This window comes from Heteronotia binoei, chromosome 2 (assembly GCF_032191835.1).
Source record: "Heteronotia binoei isolate CCM8104 ecotype False Entrance Well chromosome 2, APGP_CSIRO_Hbin_v1, whole genome shotgun sequence".
Classification (NCBI taxonomy): Eukaryota; Metazoa; Chordata; class Lepidosauria; order Squamata; family Gekkonidae; genus Heteronotia; species Heteronotia binoei.
In genome coordinates, this window is record NC_083224.1 from 187,241,087 (window position 1) to 187,256,623 (window position 15,537).

At 47.7% G+C, this 15,537-nt stretch overlaps 1 protein-coding gene across 3 annotated transcripts in view; it reads left to right on the forward strand.

The window, feature by feature from the left end:
- The window catches only part of KCNN1 (potassium calcium-activated channel subfamily N member 1), a 151,186-nt gene that overhangs the window by 40,230 nt on the left and 95,419 nt on the right, over positions 1–15,537 (forward strand). Inside the window, exon 1 of one of the 3 annotated variants that reach the window (XM_060232678.1) lies at positions 13,365–13,461. The exons of the other annotated variants lie outside the window; for them this stretch is intronic. The gene's annotated coding sequence lies outside the window, so the exon portion shown is untranslated. Of the gene's footprint in view, positions 1–13,364; positions 13,462–15,537 lie in introns of those variants that run through there. 3 annotated transcript variants of the gene reach the window in all.

The window sequence follows — 15,537 nt, forward strand, 5'->3', positions numbered from 1 at the left end:
TCCAGCACCTCTTTTTCTACAAGACGACCCCTGCAGTCCCTTAACTTGTATGCAAATGCCAGATGACCTCCCTTTTTCAGATGGCGTACCTGGGGGAAAACAACCTGTCCTCACATTTGAGTCAATATTTGTATTCTCCTATATGCATTTCTTTCCTTCACTGCCAGATATTGTTATCTTGCAGGCAGTCTAGAAATATCAGGAGCAAAATACAGAATTTGGCAAACTGTACGGTTTCCTTCGAATCGTGAATGAAATTTAAGTTCCCATAAGCTAGCTCTCAGCACGCAAGAGATATTTGCGCGCTTGATAGTATCACAATAACTCCTGGCGCCTGTGCAAACTGTAGCCACCCCCTCACTCATGTATGTATCACAGCATGATCTATATGGCTGTGAAGTCATTTGTCTGGCGATGGTGGAAAGGGCTGTCAAGTCGCAGCTGGCTAACAATGACCTCTGTGGGGTTTTCAAGGCCAGGGACCTTCAGTGGTAGTTTGCCATTGCCTGCCTCTATACCCCAACCCTGGAATTCCTTGGTGGTCCCCCATCCAAATACTAACCAGATTGGGCCACCCAAGTCAGGCTATACCAGGGGTGGCCAAACTGTGGCTCTTTTGCGCATATTGTGTAGCTCCCAGAGGTCAAGTAAGCATGCTTAGCATTGGGTGCTCAGTCAGCCTCTGAACGCTGTCCCGTAAGTAAGAGACCATTTCTGCCATGTGTGAAGCGGGGAAGGAGGGGAAAATAGGCAGGCTTGCAAGCCCACCTTCTCTGCATAGGGACTTCCTGCTGGTAAGAGGTCGCCAGAGAACTAGAAAAGGGAAAGAGAGCCGAGGGAGTCACGGAAGCAGGGATGGAATTAAGGAAGACCGTGCAGGGTTCCTCCTTAGTTTCATAGCTCTTGTAGGAGCTGTATTTACTAACCTTGATGTCAAGGCAAAGATAGTTGAATAATGATGCAAATAGTAGCCAGTGATTTATATGGTACATGTGTGTTTCCTTCTCCCTCTGCTGCTGCTGCTGCTGCAAAAAAAATCCCTAGCCATTCCCTATGCTGGTTTTATGGGGACTGTTATTCCCTGCTTCTTCTTTTTTAAAAAGTCCTCTTCTACCACTTTTTAAAAAGTCCCCTTCTACCATGGTCATGGTCTAAAGCAGGGGTGTCGAACATACAGTTCTGGGGCCAAATCTGGCCCCCGGAGGGCTCTTATCAGGCCCCTGAGCAACTGGCTGTCATCTGCTTTCTTCTTCCTCTCTCTTGCTTTCTTCTGCATAACAACTTGCTTTGCAAGGCTGGCTCAATCACTTAGAAGCTACAGAGCAAAACCTCTATTTCCTCCATTGGCTGAGGCTCCCCCCCAATTCCCTGGATCCCGTGGGAGATATATAAAGAAAGCATCCTTAAGAGTGCTAACGTTTTAAGCATGTTTTAACTTTTTAAAATATATATTTGTATGTGTGTATTCTTTATAAAATTTATATCTTTATTACCTAATCTTAAATAGGTACGCACCTGGCCCGGCCCGATATGGCTTGGCCCAACCCAACATGGCCCCTCAAGGTCTAATTTATGTCAGATTCAGCCCTCATAACAAATGAGTTCGACACCCCGGGTCTAAAATGAATACATGTGTATTTTATCTTTCTGTGCAAAAAAATAGTATTAGGAGTTGTGTGTCATAGTTGTTCATGTCTTGTGGCTCTCAAATATCTGATGTTTATTCTGTGTGGCTCTTGCATTAAGCAAATTTGGCTACCCTTGGGCTATACACATGGATAAACCCTTGGGGTGGAGTTGTGATGTGCTTGTAAATAGGGTTATATCAGGGTGGCCAAACCTGTTTAACGTAAAAGCCACCTAGAATAAATGTCAGATGTTTGAAAGCTGCAAGACATGAATGTCAGATGTTTGAGAGCCGCAAGACAGGGAGGGAGGGAGGAAAGCAAATAGATGGGGGCAAGGGAGGGAGAGATGGAAAGAAAGCAACTTTAATTTTAAATGCATTCTCCAGCTGGCTTGGCTTGAAGAAGTGATTTAAAGAGAGAATTGTCTTCTCCAAGCCAGCTGATGAGGCAGTGGGGACTTTGAGAGCCACATAATGTGTGAAAGAGCCACATGTGGCTCCCGAGTCACAGTTTGGCCACCCCTGGGTTAGATCTTAGCATCATCCCTTGTGCAGAGGCAGCAAGATTTGTGTGTGTATGTGTGTGTGCAGGTTTTGTTTGCCCACCATCAATAGAGGGAATGAGAAAGGATTCTTCATTCAGCAAGAGCCTTTTTTTGTGCCGTTTGCTGAACCTTGTGTGTCCATTTGTCAAGCACCACACAAACGTACGCACGCACACACAAAAAAAAGCCTTAATGCAATTCTGCCGATTATTACTTTGAGGTTGATATAATGTTCCAATGGAATACAATGTGTGTGGGTGGCAGGGACAGAGAGTTGCATGAAGTCACAAGGTGACCTTTGGAGAACCCATTTCTCTCTGCCCCCTCCTCCTTCCACTTTACAAAACAGGGATTATAATAATGAGCTACCTTGCAAGGGTTTTGGAAGGATTTCAACGAGAAAATGGGTTGGATCTCGTAGGTCTGTTTCACTAGTGGCAACGTTTTTCTCCAGCACACAGACCCTTTCCATGGTGGAACAGACTCTTTGCACTAAAGCAGAAGTGGCCACACTTGCTTAACTGCATAGAATAAATGTCAGGAGTTTGAGAGACGAAAGACATGAACAAATAATACACACGTCTTTATTGAAACTCTTAATACTTTCTTTGCACAGGAAGATAAAATACATATGCATGCACTTTGCAAGGATACTTTAAAAAAAAAAAAAACTGGGAATAACAGTCCCCATAAAAACAGCATAGGGAAAGGTTAGGGAATTATTTTTTAGCACCAGTGGGAGAAAGAAATACAAATGTACCATCTAAATCACTGACCGCCACTTGCATCATTATGCATCTCTCTTTTCCTTGATGCCAAGGTTAGTAAATACAGCTTCTGCAAGACTTATGAAGCTGGGAATCCTGCATGGTCCTCTTTAATTCCATCCCTGCTTCCAGTGGCTCCTTTGGCTCTTGTGCTCTCTTTCCCTGCTCTATGTCTCTGGGTGACCTTTGTGGTGGTGAAGAGCTTGCAAGCTTGCCTATTTTCCCCTCCTTCCCAGGGCTGGATGAACAATTAGGCCAAGTAGGCACTGGCCTATGGGCCTCCATGCTTTTAGGGGCCCTGGGCTGGCTTTTCCCCCTGGTTTCCCCACTGCTTGCAGCCCTCCTAGCCTGCACACGCAGCCAGCAACTGAGCTACTCTTTGCCCAATTTGCCTGATGCAGCTACTGCTGGAGTTGTCACCAAGTTTGCCTCTCTCTGCCTCTCCCCCGCAGTTTTGTAAGGGGCTTTTGTAAGGTTGCCAAGTCCAATTCAAGAAATATCTGGAAACTTTGGGGGTGGAGCCAGGAGACTTTGGGGGTGGAGCCAGGAGACACTAGGGGTGGAGCCAAGATCAAGGCTGTGACAAGCATACTTGAACTCCAAAGGGAGTTCTGGCCATCACATTTAAAGGGACGGCACACCTTTTCAATTCCTTCCTTCCACAGGAAATAATGAAGGATAGGGGCACCTTCTTTTGGGGCTCATAGAATTGGACCCCCTTGTTTAATCCTTTGGAAACTTGGGGGGCATTTAGGGGAGAGGCACTAGATGCTATACTGAAAATTTGGTGCATCTAACCCAACAAACAGCCCCCCCCAGAGCCCCAGATACCCGTGGATCAATTCTCCATGATTTTCTATGGGAATAAATCTCCATAGGGAATAATAGAGTTCCCAGCAGACATTTCCCTCCCCTCCCCCCGCTTTCTGACGACCCTGAAGCGGGGGGAAGGCCTCCAAACCAGGGGATCCCCTGCCCCCACCTGGAGATTGGCAACCCTAGGCTTTTGAGAAGGTGCCTGCAGGCTGCAGCAGGGGTCATGGACGGTGAGTCAGGCACTCAGACTCTGAGATAATTTGCAAGGGCACCCCCAAGATTTTGACTGCCTAGGGGCCTCCACAAGGTTTAATCCGGCACTGCTCCCTCCCCACTTCACACATGGCAGAAATAATTACCTACCCATGGGTCAGTGCTCAGAGGCTGACTGAAGTCCCAATGCTAAGAATAATCCCTGCACTAAAGGAAAGTGATGTTGCTGACAGTCCAGATTTGTGGGATCCAACCAGAGAAGGACTTCTGAATGCTCACAGGGTTATATATAAAGTGCTAATTCTGATTCACTTCGCTTTGGAGGGTGGGGAGATATTTCCCCATCTATTTCCAAAGCCAAAGTGGCTGACATCATCCTCTCTTTTATCCTCACTGTGACCCTGTAAGGTAGGTTAGGCTGAGGGTGCGTGACTGGCCCAAGGTCCACGAAGCAAGCTTCTGAGGAGGATTCGAACCTGGGTCTCCCAGATCCCGAATAGCCCAGGCTTGTCCAATCTCAGAAGCTAAGCAGGGTCAGCCCTGACCAGTAACTACAGCAACAATAACAATTGTATGACATTGTGTGAGAAGAAGAAGAAGACGACGACAAAAACTGTAGATTTATAGCCCTCTCTTTTCTCTGAATCAGAGTCTCAGAGCTGCTTACAATCTCCTTTGCCTTCCTCCCCCACAACAGACACCCTGTCAGGTAAGTGGGGCTGAGAGAGCTCTCACAGCAGCTGCCCTTTCAGGGACAACTCCTGCGAGAGCTATGGCTGACCCAAGGCCATTCCAGCAGCTGTAAGTGGAGGAGTGGGGAATTAAACTCGGTTCTCCCAGATAAGAGCCCACTCACTTAACCGCTACAAAACTGGCTCGTACTTAACCACTACACCAAACTAGCCAGGAGATCCTAAGATTGTCTTGCAGCCTAAAGTTCTACCTTCTATAGAGTGTGTTTCCTAGGTGATGAGCTAGACTTGAGATTTTTTTTTTTTGGCTCAGAGAGCTCTGAAAGAGCAGTGACTCCCCCAAGGTCACCCAGCTGGCTTCATGTGGAGGAGCACAGAATCAAAACCCAGTTCTCTAGATTAGAGTCCATTGCTCTTAACATCTGCACTATGCTGGCTCTCTGCCCTGGCCAGTATTTGGATGGGAAACCTCCAAGGAATACCAGCGTCATTACGCAGAGGCAGGCAATGCCAAACCACCCCTGAACATCTCTTGCCTTGACACTGCACTCTACTGGTTCTCACAATATTATCAACTTGGAGGTCAAAAGGCCATGCCTAGTTGGTTTGGAAATGTTGAGCTGGGAAAATCCTGGTGATTTGGGGGTGGAGCCTCAGGAAAATGGGGTTTGGGAAGAACAGAGTACAATGCCATATGGACTACATCAGACTTACTTAACATAGAATAAACATCAGATGTTTGAGAGCCACAGGAAAGGGAGGGAGGGAGGAAGGAAGGAAGGAAGGAAGGAAGGAAGGAAGGAAGGAAGGAAGGAAGGAAGGAAGGAAGGAAGGAAGGAAGGAAGGAAGGAAGGAAGGAAGGAAGGAAGGAAGGAAGGAAGGAAGGAATAGAAGTGGGGAGGGAGGAGGGAAAAGTGGAAGGAAAGCAACTTTAAATACATTCTCCAAGCACCAACTGGCTTGGAGAAGTGATTTAAAGACAGAAATGCCTTCTCTGAGCCAGCTAGTGGAGTTGTGGGGGCTTCAAGAGCCTATATGAAAGAGCCACATATGGTTCTCGAGCCACAGTTTGGCCACCCTTGCACCATACCTTCCAAGGCAGCCATTTTCTCCAGGGGAACTGATCTCTGTAGTCTGGAGATCAGTTGTAAACTCCGTAGTCTGGAGATCTCCAGATCCCACCTGAAGATTGGTATCCTAGCTGCATTGTCTTTCTTGAAGATTTTCCCACTCTCGTTTCACTGCCTCCCTCATCCACACATCCACAAGTGCGCAGGCAAAAAAACTTGCCTTTTGAAGGGGATTTTCAAATGATTCTTTCATGAGACCCCAGAGTCCTTCCTCCTGTAGCAAGGGCTTGACCTCTGCTGAAGTATTTTTTCTGTAATGCATTCTGGCAGAAATTTATTAAAAACTCGAGACCTCCTGGCAAAAGCAACAGGTTGAAAACAAATGCTGGAGAATTTGTTTGGTCTTCCGCGCCGCCTTGATCTTTGAAACTCTGCGAAGCCTCTGGGAGCGAAGCCCAGGCCACAAGGGGAACTGAAGTCAAGGTTTGCTAATCACAATGTGTTCCCCTGGCTCCCTCTTCCCTCCCCCCCAAATATAGATAAGGTAATATTATCCTGGATCACCATTATTTCCCATGATATATTGGTGCAGCTTAAAACAAACAACTTTCATCACACGAATCAAGAGAGAGGACTGAAAATCCCAAAAGGGGTGGACAAGTTTGCAGAATTTTCAGAGCTCTTCCTCAGACTGGGTGTTGAACTGATAGGGTTACCATTCCTCAGTTGGGGGCAGGGGATCCCCTGGTTTGGAGGCCCTCCCCCCGCTTCAGGGTCATCAGAAAGTGGGGAGAGGGAGGGAAACGTCTGCTGGGCACTCCATTATACTGTACGGAGACCAATTCCCTTAGGGTATAATGGAGAATTGATCTATTTGTATCTGCGGCTCTGAGGGGGGGGGGTGCTGGTTTTTGAGGTAGAGACACCAAATTATTAGCGTAGTATCTGATGCCTCTCCTCAAAACACCCTCCAAGTTTCAAAAAGATTGGACCAGGGGGTCCAATTCTATGAACCCCAAAAGAAGCTGACCCTATCCTTCATTATTTCCATATGGGGGGAAGGCACTGAAAAGGTGTGTGGTCCCTTTAAATGTGATTGCCAGAACTTCCTTCAGAGTTCAGTTGTGATTTTGACTCCACCCCTAAAGTCTTCTGGCTCCACCCCCAAAGTCCCCAGGTAATTCTTACGTTTTACCAATTTATTGATAGCATATGGTTACAGAACTTAATTTCCCTTCGTTGCTTCAATACTAACCCATATGACTTTTCAATCCCCCCTCCCTCCAATATAGACTTCCCCGAGGTTATAGATTCTAATTCAATACTAAAGATACATCTGACTAATCAAAATTCGTTATATATATATTTTCCCCCCCTTCTTGCTTCTTCGTTTCCCCCCCCCCCCCATTATTACTAAAAAATTGTCCAATGTCTTCTTACATTCGACTCTTTCTCTATGTATTCTTTAAACTTCCTCCACTCTTTTTTAAATATCTCCAAATCATAGTCTCTTAATGTTCTAGTTAATTTATCCATTTCACTCCACGATAGAACTTTCATAGTCCAATCCCATTTATCTGGTATTTTTTCTTGCTTCCAAAGCTGCGCATACAATGTTCTAGCAGCTGATAGCAGGTACCAAATTAGAGTCCTATCTTCCTTTGGATATTTTTCTAATTGTAATCCAAGCAAAAATGTCTCTGCAATTTTCTTAAAGTCCTAGCCCAATATTTTGGAGATTTCTTGTTGTATCATCTTCCAATACTCTTTCGCTTTTTCACATGTCCACCACATATGGAAGAAAGAACCTTCATGTTTTTTACACTTCCAACATCTATCCGACATTTTCTTGCTCATCTTGGCCAATTTTTTCGGGGTCATATACCACCTGTACATCATCTTAAAACAATTTTCTTTTATGCTCTGACAAGTTGATATCTTCATTGAGTTCTTCCAAAGGTATTCCCATGCATCCATTTGTATTTCTCTATTCACATTGATTGCCCATTTGACCATTTGAGATTTTACTACTTCTTCTTCTGTAGACCATTTCAATAATAACTTATATACTTTTGATATCAATTTTTCATTATCACCAAGCAGGACCCTTTCCAATTCTGTTTGTTCTCGTCTAATTCCTTCCAATTTTATATCATTTTCCAACAGGCTTTTAATTTGTTGCATTTGAAACCAATCATATTTATTGTCTAGTTCTTCCGAAGATTTTAATTCAATTTTATCTCCTCGAATCTTGAGCAGTTGGTTATATGACATTTCTCTAGTCCCCAGGTAATTCTTGAGTAAGACCTGGCAACCCTATGAACAGAGTTAGTGAGTTAGCTGAGTTAGCTGAGTTAGCTAACTTCTGTGAGGCTCAGAAAACAGCCCACTACAATGTCACTTTCAGTGGCTTCTGACAATGGCACTGGGAGGTCATTTCTGCCAGGGCTTTTTTTGTAGCAGGAACTCCTTTGCATGTTAGGCCATACCCCCTCTGATGTAGCCAATCCTCCTGGAGCTTACAGTCGGCTCTGTACGAAGAGCCTTGTAACCTCTTGGAGGATTGGCTACATCAGTGGTTTGTGGCCTCATATGCGAAGGGTTCCTGCTACAAAAAAAGCCCTCATTACTGCTATTTGAACTTCCACAGTGCATTGCTGTGTGGGCTGTCTACAAAGCTGTCTTCTCCCCAAAAGTTTGGCAGCCAAGGGGATGCCAGGGGTCTCCACAGCTGCATTGGGTGGAACCCATTTGCAGCTCACTTCCTCCATCTGCAGAATGGGAATAACAAGAGACCAACCTCAGATTCGGGACAGACCAAAGGAAGCCAGAAAGGCCGTCCCTTAGAATAGACAAGGGACCTGTTCCTTTTAGCAGCAGAAGAGAGGACTTGCAATAATAGGTTTTAATTACAGGCAAAATGGTACTTGCCGGATATTAAGATTTTTTTTTTTTTTACAGTAAGTAATTCAGCAGTGGAGTTGGGCAGTGCTTTTTTTTTCTGTAGCAGGAACTCCTTTGCATTTTAGGCCACACACCCCTGATGTAGCCAATCCTCCAAGAGCTTACAGTAGGCCCTGTAACAAGAGCCCTTGGAGGATCGGCTACATAAGAGGGGTGTGGCCTAATATGCAAAGGAGTTCCTGCCAACTCTCCCTCTCAACTGTGGAGTCTTGTGAGCAAGAGACTGTGAGTTACTGGCATTAAAGTTGTGAGCTCCTGCATAAACTAGTTGGCTCTGGGGCCATCCCTCCTGAGCTAAGACAACAATGTGTGAGCTGGAGGCTAAAAAAACCCTGTGAGCTAGCTCACACTAACTCAGCTTAGGGGGAACACAAAACAAACCCTGGAGTTGGGTGTTTAGGGAGGTGGGGAGCTTCCCTTCACTGGCAGTCTTCAAGCAGCAGCTGGTTGAACATGTGTCAGGGGCTCTGTAGGCTGATCCTGCATTGAGGGGGGGAAGGGGGTGACTAGATGGTCACTATAGCCCCTTCCAACTCTAGGCTCCTGGGATGGTCAACCGCTCAGGCTGCCAACTCTGCATTGGAAATAATTGCAGATTTTGGGGGTGGAGCTTGGGGAGGGGAGGGGCTTCAGTGGCCTGAATACTATAGAGACCACCTTCCAAAGCAGCCATTTTCTCAAGGTGAGCTTATTTCTGTCACCTTGAGATCAAACATAATTCCAGGAGAGCTCCAGCTCCCACGGGCAGTCCTATCACTAGCTTAGTTGACTTTGCAACAGGATTGGACAAATTCATGGAACAGGAGAAGTTCCTTCACGAGTCCATGACTATTAGCTACAAGGACTAAATGGAACCTCCAAGACCTGAGAGAGTCTACCTCAGAGTTGACTTGCTTGGAGGGGGTCAACAATAGTGATGGGCTTTGTTCTCCATTTCCTGCATGTCAGCTTTCTGGGGAAGTCTGCTCAACCACTGTATGAAACAGGGTGTTGTATTAGCTGGACTGTTGGTCAGATCCAGCACAGCTGTTCTTACATTCAATGTCATGGGCTCGACATGTGATGGCCCTTGAAGTGGATTGGATTTGTGTGAAATGCAGCAGCTTAGTTTTGCAGTGGGACTGGAGATCAGGCCCATGTAGGGTTGTTAACAGGCCTGGAGAAAAAAAATGTCCTCTTCCTTTAATCGAGGTTTAATAGGATGTTCTTTACCTCTGTGCACGAAAAACTTCAACAGCCCATTTCAGTACTTGAAGCCTCTAATAAAGGGACAAGTCATGGCAGTGGGGGAGGAAGAATGGAACCCAGTGATGTTCATGGGCAAAAGATTTGGGACTAACAAAAGGAGATCCTTCTTGTGCAGTGCAGAATTAGTCTCTGGAACTCATTGCCACATGGTGTAGTGGCATGGTGGTGGCATCTATAAGGTTTTCAAGGCAAGAGATATTCAGAGATGGTTTGCCATCGCCCGCCTCTGTGTAGCAACCCTGGCGTTCCTTGGTGGTCTCCCACCCAAATGGTGACCAAAGTTGACTCTGCTCCGCTTCTGAGATCTGATAAGATCAGGCTAACTCAAGCTATTTAGGTCAGGGCAGCAATAGACATAGCCGGTATTAAAAGGGGATCTGGCAAGTTCATGGAGGACAAGGAGGAGGAGGGGTCCATAGATGGCTACTAGCCGTGGTGGCTAAAGGGAACCTCTTGATAGCAAGCAAAAGATCCAGGAAGTGAGAGGGGAAAAAAATGGTCTGCACCTTCAGGCTTTCACTTCTCTGCCTGTGAATCAACACAGACTTTCCCCTAGATGTGAAAAATAAAAAACAGAGGCTGTAGCAATGCCTTCAAAAGTATTTTTAATGTACCATTCCTGTCACCTTGCATCCTGCTCCCCCAGCCATCATCTATCCCAAACTTAAGTAGATTAATTAATGTGGATTAAAGGAAAAAATTCAATTGAAGCAAGAGAAGATGATGATGATGATGATGATGATGATGATGATGATGATATTGGATTTATAACCTGCCCTTCACTCTAAATCTCAGAGCCTCAGAGTGGCTCACTATCTCCTTAACCTTCCTCCCCCACAACAAACACCCTGTGAGGTAGTTGGGGCTGAGAGAGCTCTCCTAGAAGCTGCCCTTTCAAGGACAACTCTTGTGAGAGCTATATCTGACCCGAGGCCATTCCAGCAGCTGCAAGTGGAGGAGGAGGAGGAGGAGACTGCAGATTTATACCCCACCCTTCTCTCTGAATCAGTGACTCAGAGCAGCTTGCAATCTCCTATATCTTCTCCCCCCACAACAAACACCTTGTGAGGTGGGTGGGGCTGAGAGGGTTCTCACAGCAGCTGCCCTTTCAAGGACAACTTCTGCGATAGCCATGGCTAACCCAAGGCCATTTCAGCAGCTGTAAGTGGAGGAGTGGGGAATCAAACCCAGTTCTCCCAAATAAGAGTCCTCGCACTTAACCACTGCACCAGACTGGAGCAAGTTAGAAGCTGATTGAAGAATCATCTTTAGCTTTTGCATAAAGCTTTGTTTAAAGCATTTCATGAGCAATGTCTAGTTATAATCCTCAAAACAGTCCTATACGGCACAGATATTTCATCGAATGAGTTTGTGGCTGACATGAGATTTGAACCAGGGAAATGCACCCCCATGCCTCATTCTCATTGTCACTTTTCCATGCTAAGTGTCATGAAGTGAATCAACCTGGGATGAATTCACCAATTCAAGTTGCAGAATAAACGAACCAACGCAGAGCCATTGGATGTCGAGAGAGGCAGAAATTAATCCTGGAGAGACTGAATCCATCAAGTCCTAAATTCAGCTGCCAAGAATAAATTGATGCTCTTGGAAGAAAGGTATCTAGAATAAAGAAATTAATCCAGAAAATGCATCAGCCTCGAGTAAAACAGCTAACCAGGACTGCCTCTTCCAGTATGATACTCCGTATTCTCCATCTCAGAATTTATTGAAGGTTCCTGGTCCACAAACTGCTTGTCTTGCGTCAACAGGCATGAGGGCCTTCTTCGTAGTGGCCGCCATCCTACGGGAACCAGCAACCTAAAGAGGTGCTGTCTTCAGAACCCCCCCTAGGTTCCACAGTCATGGAAAGATACTCTTTTCCCTGTGGCCTTTGGGTGCTAGTGATCCGTCAGGCAGCTGGTAAATTATGCTCCACAATCCCGGCATCTTACCCTGGTTGCTAGTGAATAGATTTTAACTGGGACAGATTTTGAATCATTTTACATTTTTAAAGTTCGTTTCTTGTTCCTTTTGTGCTGTTTTTATTGGATACGTTTTATATAATATTAGCTGCTTCGAGTCCCGTTCAGGGTAGAGAGGGAGGGATGTAAATTTGAGATTTGATTTGTTGTATAAATAATTAATCCAAGTTGCAGGGTGGGGGTGGGGGGATGAAAGAATGCAGAATAAATGGATGGAAGCCAGAGATCTGCCAAAGGCCAGCCATGATAGTCTTCTGCAGGCTTTTTTTTTTTTTGGGGGGGGGGGGAGGAATCTTGTGGCACCTGAAAGACTGTTGGAATAAAAAATATATATTGTCAGGATTTCGGGGGGGGGGGGGGGTTTCAAAAAAAATGCAGAAACCAACCCGGAACAACAGACTCTTCAAGCAGAAACGCAGCCCCCCCCCCAAAAAAAAAAATCAAGAGTAAATTAACAGACCCAAACTAAAAAAAAAAAAAGGAATTAATAGATGCTTGTGGAACGATTCAAGGAACCCGGCCTCCTTGGAGGACTCCGGGATTAATGAGTGCAGGATAAAGACTGAAGGAACGCATCCGGAATAACGATCGCGTATTATGAAGTGTCGGAAGGACAGTCTCTCCCCCCCCCCGCCCTCCCCGCAAGAGCGCTTACTCGGGATCGCAAGGGGTGTGTGATTTTGCGCGGGTGCACCTTGGAGAGAAAAGCAGGCGAGGGGGCGGTGCAGCGGCAGGGAGGGGGGGTGGGCTGCGATGGGAGGGGGCGGCGCCACCCCGGAGCCCACCAATGGGAAGGGGCCCTTTTTGGATCCCGCCAGGGGGTCGGCGTGGCGGGGGGGAGAGAGCAGCCGGGAAAGATTGACTCGGCGCCCAGGAGAGGCGGGGATGCCGCGGCGGGCGCCCGGAGCTGTCCTTCAGCACCCCCAGCCGCCGCAGCGCAATCGCGCCAGCTCCGCGGCAGTCCGAGGCGGGGAGACGGCGAGCGCTCCGCTTCAGCACCACGGACAGCTCCGAGGGTGGCGGCCGAAGGACCGGGCGCTGGCCGGCGGGGCCCCGCAGCCGCCCCTCTTCCTCGCCTGCCCGCCCGCCCTGCAGCCCCTCCAGCACGCCCTGGACCCCCTTTTTCCCGCTCTTCCGCCCGCCCCGGGACCCCGCCAGGCTCTGGCCGCCTTGCCCCGGCGGCGCCTTCGGGCAGCATCCGTCGCGTTGGCGCCCTCCGCCCTGCCTCCTCTTCCGAGCCCATCCCGAGTGCGCCAAAAGCCCGCCCAAGGAGCGCGGCGGGAGCTGCCTGCAAGGGCTGGTGCTCCGACCTCAGCTGCCGCTGGCGCCGCCTCCCTGGGCGAAGGAAGGACCACAGGCTTGGCGCCCTGCCGCCGGGGACGAGCCGGACTGGGCACGCCAGTGGCGGTGCCAGGGCAGAAGGGAGCAGCGGCCGACGCAGGAAGCCCAGCCGGCGCCGGTGCGGAGAAACTTCGCTTGCCAGAGCACGTCTTCGCCAACCTGCGTGTGGAAGCCGCCGCCGGTCATCCAGCGGAAGGTAACCCGCCCTTTGCCGGCCATGGGTGACCCAAACGACCCACATAAGCACTTCCCCTCCTCAGAACTCCTCTCCTCTCTGGCTCCAGGAGCGCTTTTGCCCACAGATTAGAGCCCAGGCACACGGGAGTTTTCTCTTCCCCAACCCTCAGCCCATACCATTCCTTTTAGCTAGTTTCACAGAATGACTCTTGTTGTTCTCATTAGCGTCATTGTATTACCTCGCGGCTGGTGGGTTCTAAGAAGACCTGTTTTCCATGGATTTTTAACAAGTAATCATTATTTTACCTGGTCACTGTTCACATCGGAAGAACCTCTAATGAAATAATGGGAACTGCCGCTGGCTGGGTCCATGGGTTCCGTTGGTTCTGAAGCCCTGGCTGACTTGTATGGTCCAATTTTGGCCATCCAAGTCTATTCCTTGTACTGCAGGATTTAAGGGGGGGGGTGGAGCTCACCTCTCTCAGCAGACAGCTGTTCCCTGCAATCCTCCTCCAGTTTGAGTTTTGGGGAGGCTTGGGTGGCATCAGTCCCACTTATCTGCAAAGAGACCTCCCCCCCACCTTCTGATAAAGATTAAGAAAATGCCTTTAAAAAACCGTTTGCTTGAGTCCAACAAATTTTGCTTTATCAAAATGACCTAGGGCCCCAGGGTTGGGTGTTTGTCCAAAGGATTCCAAGAAGTTTGTATGGACATAAGGAGGATACGTAAATGACACCACTGATATGGGAAAGATGAGTGCAATAAGGAGGGACTGAGTCAGTGGTCTCTTTTTTCTCCAGGATGGGGGGCTGTGGGCAGTGAAGACCCCCACACACACACAGTCAGTTACAAGATGGCCTGTCTGTACATGGTGGTGAATGGTTATGGGCACTTGCCATGAGGGGTTGTGTCTGTAGAATAAGCCTACCAATTGTTTTCCAGATTGTGTTCAGACATTTATTTTGTGCTGCCTTTAAAATAATTCTCCTTTCCCACCATTTTTTTTTAAATGTAAAAGTTCTCATTTCCTTCCCTGCCTCCCTTTAAATCAGAAAATTTATAACCCGAGTCCACGATCGGCCCAGAGCAAAACGTAGCAACCTGCCACTTGGAACGTGGGAAGGTGCTGAAAAACATACCCAATAAACCTCTAAGGAAATGGAGACATTTTCCAGAACTCGATCTGGGGGGGCTCAACGTTCCCTATAAGCTGCAGTGTCTTGTGAGCAAGGATTCTACTTTATGAGCTACTAGCATTAAAGTTGTGAGCTGCTGCATAAATTATTGTGCTCTGGGCTCATCCTTCCTGAGCTAGGACACAAATGTGTGAGCTGGAGGCTAAAAATCTGTGAGCTAGCTCACGCTAACTCATCGTAGAGGGAACACTGGGTGGGAGCGGATATGGTGGCAGCCCTCTTTGAGAAGGGCTTTTCTTTTTTTTTTTTTGCACTGGGCAAGAAGACAGATGTTTACAAGAAAGCAGAGGGGAAACCCTCTCCGGTGGCTCTCTGTTCAGGGGATATCCGTTTTCTCACTCCTCAACCCCCCAGAGAGCAGACTGGGATGGGCGTCTGTGTCAGCCAGGAATGCTCAGGCAGCTCAGCCAGAGGGGGTCGTGCCCCTTGGCAAAGATGTGCCCCTTCCAGAAGCCTGGCTCTTTCCATGGTCTCTGAGCGCCAGAAGATCGCCAAGGAGGGTGGGTTAGGGAACTGCAGCTGGTCTCTGCTTCATGCTTCGCCTGGTCCAGAGGCCCCGGGGAAACTGCATAATGACCTTGCCGGCCACTGATGCTGGGTATGCTCGCATGCCTTTATAGAAGCCTTCTGGCCTTCTTGGGTTTCAGTGCAACCCCCTAAGTCTTGTAGTAACCAGTTACTATGGGTGGAAGCGGGATGGAGAGAGGGGGTTGTTATAGCACCTGAAAGACTGAAAGGTTGTTATAGCACCTGAAAGGTTTTGCAGCAGCACAAAAGCTTTCGCTAGCCAGAATCCACTTCGTCCCAAGCATACGGAGTTATTCTCCACTAGAGTGTGCATATAAGAAGCATGGGAAAGGGCCTTGGGCAAAAAGACCCATTTGCTACAACAATAAAT